Source organism: Mustelus asterias, chromosome 10 (genome assembly GCF_964213995.1).
Source record: "Mustelus asterias chromosome 10, sMusAst1.hap1.1, whole genome shotgun sequence".
NCBI lineage: Eukaryota > Metazoa > Chordata > Chondrichthyes > Carcharhiniformes > Triakidae > Mustelus > Mustelus asterias.
The window spans coordinates 124,454,523-124,467,307 of record NC_135810.1 but is presented as its reverse complement, the minus strand read 5'-3'; the positions used below and the strand labels follow the sequence as shown (position 1 = coordinate 124,467,307).

The 12,785-nt window shown below is 43.0% G+C and overlaps 1 protein-coding gene across 1 annotated transcript in view; it reads left to right on the top strand.

Moving 5' to 3' along the window:
* LOC144499965 (interleukin-1 receptor type 2-like) overlaps window positions 1–12,785 on the top strand; it is a 1,647,203-nt gene that overhangs the window by 1,258,804 nt on the left and 375,614 nt on the right. The window lies entirely within an intron of this gene.

Here is a 12,785-nt window from a genome sequence, read left to right as displayed (position 1 = left end):
GGTTAAGGAAAGTCAGCATAGATTTCTAAAGGGAAAATTCTGTTTAACAATTTTGCTAGAGTTTGTTTTTGAAGAGGTAATAGAGGGTTGATGAAAGCAATGTTATTGATATGGTATACGTAGACCTCCAAAAGACAACTTGACACAGTGCCGTACAACAGAATTGTGAGCACAGTTACAGCTCATGGAATAAAAAAAACAGCAGCAACATGAATAGGAATTTGTCTGAATGTCAGGAAATATTAGTGGGGCTTGTATATGGATCCCCAAAACTATAGTGCTGATGTTGAGAATGGCATTAGAGTCATAGAGGTTTACAATATGGAAACAGGCCCTTCAGCCCAACCTGTCCATGCAGCCCTTTTTTTTTTTAACCACTAAGCAAGTCTCAATTGCCCGCATTTGGCCCACATCCCTCTATACCCATCGTACCCATGTAACTGTCTAACTGCTTTTTAAAAGACAAAATTGTACCCGCCTCTACTACTACCTCTGGCAGCTCGTTCCAGACACTCACCACCCTCTGTGAAAAACTTGCCCCTCTGAACCCTTTCGTATCTCTCCCCTCTTCCCTTAAACCGATGTCTCCTACCTTTGGGAAAAGATATTGATTATCTGGCTGATCTGTACCCCTCATTATTTTATAGACCTCTATAAGATCACCCCTCAGCCTCCTACGTCCAGGGAAAAAGTCCCAGTCTATCCAGCCTCTCCTTATAACTCAATCCATCAAGTCCCAGTAGCATCCTAGTAAATCTTTTCTGCACACTTTCTAGTTTAATTCTTTCTATAATAGGGTGACCAGAACTGTACACAGTATTCCAAGTGTGGCCTAAACAATGTCTTGTACAACTTCAACAAGATGTCCCAACCCCTGTGGTCAATGTTCTGACCAATGAAACCAAGCATGCCGAATGTGTTCGCCACCCTGTCCACCTGTGACTCCACTTCCATGGAGAAATGAACGTGTCGCATAGATCTCTTTGTTCTATAACTCTCCCCAACACCCTACCATTAACTGAGTAAGTCCTGCCCTGGTTCAATCTACCAAAATGCATAGCAATACCAAATGGCATTAAACAGGAAATTTAGATGCATGCAATAAAGGGACATCTGTAATTATGGCTAATTTAATCTGCAAATAGATTGGGTGGGTAAAGTTAGTCATAGTACAATAGAGGAGGAATTCCTGGAGTGTGTACGATATGGTTTTCTGGACCAATACGTTGGGAGAACAGACCATCCTAGGTATTGTGTAATGAGAAGGGAATAATTGGGAATCTAGTTGTATGAGGCCCCTTGGGGATGAACAGCCATAACACGATTTTCATCAAGATGGCGAGTGACATAGTTGATTCTGAGACTAGGGTGCTGATTCTAAATAAAGGAAACTGCGATGATATGAGGTGTGAGTTGGCTATGATAGATTGGGAAATGTAAAGGGATGACGGTGCAGAGACAATGGCAAACATTCAAGGAGCACATGTGTGAACTGCAACAGTTACGCGCAAAAGTAAAACTGGAAAGGTGGTCAAACCATGGCTTTCGGGGGAAATTAGAAATAGTATTAGATCCAAGGGAGAGGCGTACAAATTGGCCAAGAAAAACAACAGACCTGAGGATTGGAAGCAGTTTACAATTCAACAGAGAAGGACAAACGGATTGATTAAGAAGAGAAAATACAGTGCAGGAGTAAGCTTGTGGCAGAGGTGGGCTGCCACTGTTGGGGACCCAGTGCTCTGCCTCTATGCCAGAGACCTCCCTGTGATGTCAGTCCCTTCCCCAAATTACATCATTGCCCTCCTGACCTCACACAATGCAAGCTCCAGAAATACAGAAAAGTAGAGAAATCACTGCTTCAGTGCTTTATAACTTCTGTTAAGCATTCCAGTAATTGATTAATTGCAAGCCACAAAAAGATACACAAATGACAAATCACTGCTTTAGTGCTTTTTAACTAATGAAAAGAAGCCTGTAATTGATGAATTGAAATCCAAGCTTACCTGTTGTCAGCGTGACGGTCAAAATAGTCAATATTGTGATGTGTGCCTTGAAGTGAGCAAACATGAAACCGGCCAATGAGCAACGAGATGGAGAAATCAGTCAATGAGATGACTCCAGCACAGGCCAATGCAAGACAGAATGATCCAGTGCAGGAGGCAATGGCCAAGTGATAATATCGCTAGACTATTAATCCAGACACTCAGCTAATGTTCTGGGAGACCCAAATTTGAATCCTGCCGTGGCAGTTGGTGAAAATTGAATTCAATAAAAAAAAATCTGGAATTAGGAATCATTGTAAAACCATTGTCGATTGTCGGAAAATCCCATCTGGTTCGCTAATGTCCTTTAGGGAAGGAAATCTGCTGTCCTTACCTGGTCTGGCCTACATGCGCCACAGCAATGTGGTTGACTCTCAACTGCCCTCCAAAGGTAACTAGGGATGGGCAATAAATGCTGGCACAGCCAGCGACGCCCATGTCCCACAAATGAATTTTTAAAAACTCCAAGTGGAGTCCAGTGAGTCCAAGTCCAATATCAGTGGCTTTGCTGGCAACTGTCTGGCAGGATTCTGTTCATTGTCCAACAGAGATTTTCTGAAGGCCAGTATTGAGAGTGATGGGGATGTTGGTTATTCACTAGTTATAACTGTCTATGTGACCTCCATGTTATCAGACCAGCAAATAGTGGCCCCATTTGGAAAACAAAATTTAAAGGAGAATATGGAATAGGGACACATTTTTTTGCTTCATCAGTTGTTTGCCATCCATTGAAATTTAGATAGATCTTTTGCACTTTTTACAAAATTATTATCATCCAAAGATGTGTGGGTTAGGTGGATTGACCACTCTAAATTAACACTAGTGTCAGGGGGATTAGCGGGGTAAATATGTGGGGTCATGGGAATAGGGCCTGGGTGGGATTGTGGCCAGTGTAGACATCGATGGGCCGAATGGCCTCCTTCTGCACTGTAGGGATTCTATGATCATCATCACGTAACATCCTGTCAGGATGCATTTTCAATCATCAGCATTGTTGAACTTGTCAGATGTTCCTGACTCATCGTACTTCACATCATTTTTAACTCTGTTCAGTACAGAGAAAGAATGTTCATCAGAAGCATTTGTGATAGGTATTGTTTAAAAAAAAATTCAGACTGGTTTCCACATTTTGAAAAGTTCCCCGCACACCATCACGTACAAGTTTGTACCATCAGTTGGTGATCTCGAAGCACAGAGCTCATCATTATCGATGAAATTAATTGTTTCACTTCATCTTCAGAAACGTTTGTGTCTATGTACTCTACAGTTGCACCATTACTGTGTCACAATAACATTGACAGTCTCAATGATGATCTTCTCTTTCCCTTTTAAAGTGATTTAATTGTCTCTCGTTTCATCAAAAAATAACTTCCTGCATCTTATACACTTATCACCAGAAGGACCTGTATTTATGAATGTTAGTGTCTCTGCTTCCACTCAGCTGCTGCCATTATAGCGATGAAGTCATCGTAGGTTCTGTGTATTAAAATGTTGGTGGTCTTCCCTGAGCCACGGTATTGATAACTTTTCAAATGCTCTTTGAGAAGTGCGTCAAATTCAAGAGGTGAGGTTAAAAAATTACCTCTTTAACATGACACCCATGATGCATCATGTCTCCTTAAAGGAAGTGTGAAGGCAGCAGTTTGACTGGGGCAGCAACACATCTCCACACTTTCCTCAATAACAACACTCCTTTTCAAACTGAGCCAATAACACAATCAATTTATCCAGATGATTTTGAACGAATGTGTGTACAGTCTTAAGATGACTTTTGGAAATTTCATAATCAGCAAGATCTCTTCCAACCTTGCTCCAGTTAGAATACCCATCGACAAATACGTTTACCTTTACTAGGATCAGGGAATAATTTGCAAATGTAACTGTAGACTGCTTTAGAGATGTCTGGAAAACAAAATCAACCAATTTCTCCTTTCTGTCATGCCATTTCTCTTCACCCTCAGAAAATGGGATTCATGAAGACTTCAGAACTACTTTTGGCCTGGAACCTCAAACTCTTAAATTTTCCATGTTACACGTTCTCTAGTTTATCATTCATACCCAGTGGAACAGATTTTGGCCATAAGGCAATGTCTTCAGGGTAGGTTTCTTCCATCATTTCAGCGGCAGAAGAATGAGCTTGAGCAGTATCTTATAATTCTATTCCCATTTCAAAGTTCACTTCTTGTTTAACTTTTTCAGGCAACATGGTATCTCCGGAAATGGGCAAGTCGAAGTCAACGGATAATTTACCCATGCTTCTGATAGCTGAGGATGAACGTGTAGTTTGTGCACTGCTCAATACTTCAGTTTTTAAGTTTATTAATAAGTGTCACAAATAGACTTACATTAATACTACAATGAAATTATTATGACAATCACTTAGTTGCCACACTCCAGCGCCTGTTCGGGCACAATGAGGGAGAATTTCGCATAGCCAATTCACCTAACCAGCACATTTTTCAGACTGTGAGAGGAAACGGGAGCACCCGGAGGAAACCCACGCAGACACGGGGAGAATGTGCAGACTCCACACAGTCACCTGAGGCCGGAATTGAACCGGGGTCCCTGGCACTGTAAGGCAGCAGTGCCAGCCACTGTCCCATCCAACTTTGTAAAGTAAAATAACAAACTGTCTCTTTGCCTAGCCTCATCTTCAATTTTTTGTGCTTTTGACTGCCAGATTGATAGTCTTGCTTCATATTCATTGATCTTTCTTGATTTTAACAAATGAACTTTCAGTAAGAGCAGGCTTTCTTTGGCCTCCTCAGCCCTGGGGTTCAAGTTGCTGCTGCTCACTCAACGACCTCTCTGTTCTGCTGACTCACTGGCTGCTTCACCTGCTGCCTGGCTGGCCTCTTCACTTCGCCCTCGGTACAATGCCCACCAGCCTTCCTCAGTCCTGGGGCTGCTGACCTGGTCAAGTTACCCTGCTCTCCCCTCAACCACCACCAATGCCTCCTTGGACCTTGCACCTCCCCTGTGCTTGACAACAACCTCAGGAAATATGCTGGCTCACTCAGTCACTGGCTGCCTCGCCTACTGCCTTGCTAGCCTCCTTACCTCGCTCTTGGTTTGTTTCCCATCAGTCCTATCAATCTTGCTGCTGGCCTGGTTGAGTTGCCCCTCAACAACCACCGGTGCCTCCATGCACCCAAAGCAAGCTCAGTGTTGACTCAGGCTGCTCTTCCCTCCTTAGAGACCTGGCCCTGGTCACAAATTGGGTTGTCTATTTTTATACTAAGGTTGCCCACCAACTCTCCTCAGTATGTATGGGGTTCAAGTCGCCCCACTCGTTCTCGAATGCTGGCCAGTGCCTGCCCTCTTTGCTTAGCCCTTGCAAGCTCACATCCACTAAGATAATAAGCTCATGACCTCGCTGTTGGCTTAGGTTGCCTGCCTGGCTATCTGGCCTCCTCAGCCCTGGTCAGAAACCTGAGCTGCTGCTGTTTAAAAACCTATTTTGAGAGATCCTCATCACTGCTGCTCTCTCCTCCAAAATCACCAAACAGTGATCACACACACTGTTTTCCTGCTCTAAGAGGTCTCCACCAACCAATGCCTGATGTAGCTCTGAATTGGTTGCTGATAGGCTCAGGAAATACAAATCAGCCTATCAGCAAATTCAGAGCTCTCAGGCTCTGATTGGTGCCTCAAAACAACCAGCCAGCCTAAGGCTCCCCATTGGTCAGAGCCTTGTGCCTGGGCAAAATGTGTTTAATTGTAAATCCACCTCCGGCTTGAGGAGACATAAAACTGATTAAAAGTTTCTATAGGTATGTGAAGAGAAAAAGTTTGGCGAAGACAAATGTAGGTCCTATAGAGTCAGAAGCAGGGAAATGTATGATGGGGAACAAATAAATGGCTGACCAACTAAATACATACTTTGGCTCTGCCTTCACAAAGGAGGATACAAATAATGTACCAGAAATGTTGGCAAACACAGGATTTAGTGAGATGGAAAGAAATCAGTATTAGTAGAGAAAATATGTTTGGGGAAATTGATGGGATTGAAGGCCCATAAATCCCCAGGGCCTGATAATCAACATCCCAGAGTACTTCAGGAAGTGGCCCGAGAAATAGTGGATACATTGGTGGTCATCTTCGAAAATCCAACAGACTCTGGAACAGTTATTACAGATTGGAGGGTGGCTAATGTAACCCCACTATTGAAAAAGGGAGATAGAATTATAGACAAGTCAGCCTACTGCTTGGTAGGTGGCGGAAAATGCTAGAGTTCATTATCAAAACTTTAAAAGCAGAGCACTCGACAAACAATGGCAGGATCGGATAGACGCAGCATGGATTTATGAAATGGGAAATCATGCTTGACAATATACCGAAATTCTTTGAACCAGTGGATATGGTTTATTTAGACTTTCAGAAGGCTTTCCAAATGGCAGGCATTGACTAGTGGGGTACTGCAGGGATCAGTGCTGGAACCCCAGCTATTCATTATATATATATTAATGATTTAAATAAGGGAACTAAATGTAATATCTCCAAATTTGCAGATGACACAAAGTTGGGTGGGACGGTGAGCTGTGAGGAGGATGCAGAGATGCTTCAGTGTGATTTGGACAAGTTGAGTGAGTGGGCAAAAGAATGACAGATGCAGTATAATGTGGTTAGATGTGAGGTTATCCACTTTGGTAGCAAAAACAGGAAGGCAGATTATTATCTGAATGGTTATAAATTAAGAGAGGGGGGTGTGCAATGAGACCTGGGTGACCTCGTATACCAGTCACTGAAGGGAAGCATGCAGATCCAGCAGGCAGTAAAAAAGACAAATGGTGAAACCTTTCTAATTCTGGAAAATGATATATTGGGCAGCTAACTAGTTTTTGAGCTGTATTGATAGGTTTACACTTCTGTGCATTTTTAGAAATTGCTTTTCCAGTTTGGGCATTCCCATAGAGGTTTTCCTGTCACTCGGGAAATACAGAACTAGTAATTCCAGACTGATGTGCAAGAGTGGACACACATATATCTCAGACACTGCCCACTCACCCTCACCACGGCTACCCGGGCTTGTAAGAAAATATCTCCGTTCCCTTTCGGCAGGAGATAAAAGCAGAACATTTCTGCCTCATGCAGCCTAACTGGGACTGCAAAAACTGTAGCCTCGAACTTCCATGGAAATTGCTCCTGTCTGCTGGGGTGGGGCAGAGCAGCCTACTGTGTGTCCACTGGGAAAGGATACACAGGCTGCGTCTCTCTTGACTCGAAAAGGACCATAGAGGGTTTTAAAATTCTGAAGGTTTTTGAAATATATAGTAGACACAGTTGTTCCACTTGGTGGGTAGAGCAGAGTTAGTGAGCATCGATTCAGAAACAAAGTAAATAAGCAAGATATTCAAACTAGGATCCAGAAGCAATTTCCTTACCCAGATTTGTGAAAAAGTGGAATTTATTACCACGGAGAGAGGTTGAAGTGAAACATGTCGATGCATTTAAGGGAAAGCCAGTTAAAAAGTGGCTGAGGGAAAAAAGAATCCAGGCTAAAGCCAATAGTTAGATAAGGAAGTACGAGAGGAGGCTTGAGTGCAGCGTAAACACCAGCATGCAGCTGTTGGGCAGAATGGCCTTTTTCTGTGTATTTGATAGTCGTGTATCATTCTCCACAAAAGGGAGTGTGTGTGGGATGGGGATTTACAGCTGTAGGGAACAGGTAGGGAACATCACTATGAAGTGCTTCGAAAGATTAGTCATGGCACAAATCAGTTCCAACCTCCTGGACTACCTGGATCCACTACAGTTTGCCTACTGACGCAACAGGTCCACAGCAGATGCCATCTCCCTGGTTCTGCACTCAACCCTGGAACACCTAGATAACAAGGACACCTGTGCCAGACTCCTATTTATTGACTACAGCTCAGCCTTCAACACTATTATTCCCACGAAACTCATCTCAAAACTCTGTGGCCTGGGCCTCGGCACCTCCCTCTGCGACTGGATCCTGAACTTCCTAATTCACAGACCACAATCAGTAAGGATAGGCAACAACACCTCCTCCACGATCATTCTCAACACCGGTGCCCCACAAGGCTGTGTTCTCAGCACCCATACTATACTCCTTATACACCTATGACTGTGTGGCCTATTTCCCCTCCAATTCGATTTTCAAGTTTGCTGACGACACCACCGTAGTGGGTCGGATTTCAAACAATGACGAGACAGAGTACAGGAATGAGATAGAGAATCTGGTGAACTGGTGCGGCAACAATAATCTCTCCCTCAATGTCAACAAACGAAGGAGATTGTCATCAACTTCAGGAAGCATAAAGGAGAACATGCCCCTGTCTACATCAACGGGGATGAAGTAGAAAGGGTCGAGAGCTTCAGGTTTTTAGGTGTCCAGATCACCAACAACCTGTCCTGGGCCCCCCATGCCGACACTACGGTCAAGAAAGCCCATCAACGCCTCTACTTTCTCAGAAGACTAGGGAGATTCGGCAAGTCAGCTACGACTCTCACCAACTTTTACAGATGCACCATAGAAAGCATTCTTTCTGGTTGTATCACAGCTTGGTCTGGGCTCCTGCTCTGCCCAAGATCGCAACGAACTACAAAATGTCGTAAATGTAGCCCAATCCATCACGCAAACCAGCCTCCCATCCATTGACTCTGTCTATATTTCCCGCTGCCTCGGCAAAGCAGCCAGCATAATTAAGGACCCCACGCACCCCGGACATTCTCTCTTCCACCTTCTTCCTTTGGGAAAAAGATACAAAAGTCTGAGGTCACGTACCAACCGACTCAAGAACAGTTTCTTCCCTGCTGCTGTCAGACTTTTGAATGGACCTACCTTGCATCAAGTTGATCTTTCTCTAGACTCTAGCTATGACTGTAACACTACATTCTGCACTCTCTCCTTTCCTTCTCTATGAACGGTATGCTTTGTCTGTATAGCGCGCAAGAAACAATACTTTTCACCGTATACTAATACATGTGACAATAATAAATCAAATCACATCAAAATCAAGGTAATGAAAAAATGTTGCAGAGAAACTAGAATTATCTGTTGTGAATTTCTAACATTGTTTCATTCTCCAGGAAATTCTATAAAGGGAGCTCAGAGCGAACAAATTCTATTCAAAGTACCCACTGTGGGTAGCACTTGCTCCAGGCTGACTATTGAGAGAGCACTGCACTGTTTACAGATGAAACATTGAACTCAGGATTCTATGCGCCCACCCCTCCCCCACCCACTCACCCCCTCCCCCAATCTAGCCCCCAGGATGGATGTAAAATTGGAACTATTCAAATATTGTTCACCACTATTTTGGCTCATGTTTAAATGCCAAAAGAGCACTTTTTTAAAAGACCTTTTTATATTGTCATTTGTGGGAGATTGCTGTGTGAAAATTACCTGCCATGTTTCCTACAATATTACAGCGATTATACACCAAAGATATTTGAACTATAAAGTACTTTGGGTGTCCTGAGATGATGAAAGGTCTGTCATGCAATGGACTTATTGAGTATGTGACGATACTGTGCCTTTAAGAAATGTATTTGTGTCATGTTTCTTGAGCAGGATTTTTTTCTCGGATTCAGTTCTCTGTATTGGTGCCGCTTTGTCTATAACCAGCAGCCTACATGTTGATGCTGCAGAAGCATAATTGATCCTAATTGATGGAATGTTTATTTTAATCAGGGTCATGCAGTGTTGTTATTTTTGTGTTTTCCCCTCGGGTTTTTCAGAGTGGAGCATGTTTGATTGACAGAAAAAGTCATGTGACTGGGCAGGACTAGGCTTACAAAGAGAAACCAGGACAGATGCTGCCAGGAATTATTAGAGAGAAGTAACTCTGTCTCTCTGGATTTGGAGACTGGGATCTGCCAGAAAATAAGCCTCTTTCCCTTAAGTTCTGCAGTTTGAAGATAGATTTTTGAGATCAAGTCTGGATGACTGTTCATCAGAACAGTTCTATTTCTCTCTCCACAGATGCTGTCAGATGTGCTGAGATTTTCCAGCATTTTCTGTTTTTGTTTCAGATTCCAGCATCCACAATATTTTGACTTTGGATTTGTGTATCTTTGTCCAGAGGGGTAAATGGCTGGAAACATACCACCTTCCTGAGCCTCTATGTTTTTTTGTGTTAACTGATTCTGAAGAGGGATTTATGTCTGTGGAGATATTGCTTAAATTGGAACCATAGAAATAGATAGCTGTTAAGAATTGTAACTTGTCATGTTTAAGTATTTCAATTGGTAAAGGTTATGCTAATTCTTTTTGTTATATTTTAACTGTGTTGTTAAATAAAGTTTGTTTTAATAAAAGCTTCCTAGTGGGTCAATAGAATTTGGAGCAAAAAACCTTCTGTTCGCCCTAATGCCAAAATAAAATAAAGTTGGGATCTGGACTAACTTCATAATATTCCTTGGAGTTTCTGATCTAATCCCTAAGAAGTATAAATCTGAAATGATCACTTTAAAACAGAATGGACTGGTAGCAGAACAGTGGGACACAATCAAGAAGGAGATAAGGAGAATTCAACAAATGCAGTGAACCTTGGATATCGAGGGATATACAGCATTGGATAAAGAGAAAAAGGGAGGCTTACGGCAGATATCGAGGGCTCAAAACAGCAGAAACCCCAGAGGAGTATACCATGTGCAAGAGGGAACTTAAAAAGGAAATTAGGAGAGCAAAAAGGGGATGTGAAAGGACACTGGCATACAAGGTTATGGGCCAAGTGCTGGAAAATGGGATTAAGATAGTTACGTGGTTTGTCTTTGATTGGTGCAGACATGATGGGCCGAAGGGCCCTTTTCCTGTGCTGTTTACCTCTGTGACCTTTTCTTTCTTGCCTACACACATGGTGCTGCATGACCCTGAACTAATCTTCATGTCTGGACATGTCTTAAAGTGGTGTACATGGACTTTCGGAAGGTATTTGATGCAGTGCCACACAACAGACTTGGGGGAAATAAGTTATAGCTCATGGAATAAGGGGCAATAAGGGGAATTTCACAGTAACTTCATTGCAGTGTTAATTTAAGCCTTACTTGTGACTAATAAATTAACTTTACTTTAGTAGCAACGTGGATGCAAAATTAGCTGAATAATAGGAAGCAGAGAGTAATGGTCAGTGGAGATCTTTTGGACAGGAGAGAGGTTTGTCGTGGTGTTCCCAAGGGTTGATATTGGGATTGTTGCTTTTTCTGATGTATATTAATTATCTAGATCTTGGCGTGCAGGGGACAATTTCAAAGTTTGTGGATGACACAAAATTTGGGAGCTTTGTAAACTGTGATGAGGACAGTACAGAACTTTAAAAGGGCATAGACAAGTCGGTGGAATGGGCAGGTAGGTGACAGATGAAGTTCAATGTGGAAAAGTCTGAAGTGATGCATTTTGGTAGGAAGAACATGGAAAGTATAAAATAAGGGGTAATGTTCTTAAAAGAGTGCAGGAGCAGGGGTTCCGGGTATATATGCACAGAGATCACTGAAGTTGGCAGGACAGAGCAGTTAAAAAGCATATTGAGGCAGCACGGTGGTACAGCGGTTAGCACTGCTGCCAGAGACCCAGGTTTGATTCCCGGCTTGGGTCATTGTCTGTGTGGAGTTTGCATGTTCTCCCCGTGTCTGCGTGGGTTTCCTCCGGGTGCTCCGGTTTCCTCCCACAGTCGGAAAGACGTGCTGGTTAGGTGCATTGACCTGAACAGACGCCGGACTGTGGCGACTAGGGGAATTTCACAGTAACTTCATTGCGGTGTTAATGTAAGCCTTACTTGTGACTAATAAATTATCTTTTTACTTTTAGTATTCTGGGCTGCTATATTAGGAGCATAGAGTATAGGAGCAAGCAGGTTATGCTGAACTGATTCAAGACATTAGTTGCACCTCAGCTGTAATACTGTTTACAGTTTGGGTGCCACACTATAGGGAGGATGTGAATGCATTGGAGAGTGCGCAGAGGAGATTTACAAGAATGGTTCCAGGAATGAAAACCTTCAGTTATGAGGATAGATTGGAACTATTCTTCTTGGAGAGAAGGCTAAGAGGAGATTTGATAGAGATGTTCAAAATCATGAGGGGGTTGGACAGAGTAGATAGGGAGACATTGTTCCCACTTGCAATAGGATCAAGAATGAGACGGCTCAGAATAAAATGATGTGAGAAAAAAACTTTTTCACACCATGTGTGGTTCAGGTCTGGAATGCACTGCTTGGAATTGCAGTGGAGGCAGGTTCAATCGAGGCATTCAAGGGAGCATTAGATGATTACTTGAATAGAAACAATGTGCAAGGGTAGCGGGGAGAAGGCACTGATGTTCATTTGGAGAGCCGGTGCAGCCTCGAGGGGCCAAATGGCCTCCTTCAGTACTGGAACAATTCCGTGATATGTGAATCTGTGATACTTGGGGCCCTATTGTTTGACAATGGCCTAGCCATCAGAAGGACAATGGAAAGATGCTCTGGTCTGATGAAAGAAACTAGGTTTCTGATTAGATTTAATAGGGAACATTTTTGGAGCGGAGACAGAAACATAGACCAATGAAGGAGCCCAAAAATCAGCAGAGAGGTTCAGGCTGGCCTTGACCTCAGACCAGGTTTTTGATTCCGGACTTTGCTGTCACAACCGAAGTGGAACAAGAGAAATGTGCCCGTGAACAGTAAACAAAGCAAATCCATCTTCCTAAAACCTCCAACTTTCTTCTGCAGTGGATCAAAAAAGGATTACAGACCTACATTGTTTCAAGACTTAACCTGGGGGGATGGAGGTTACTGTGAC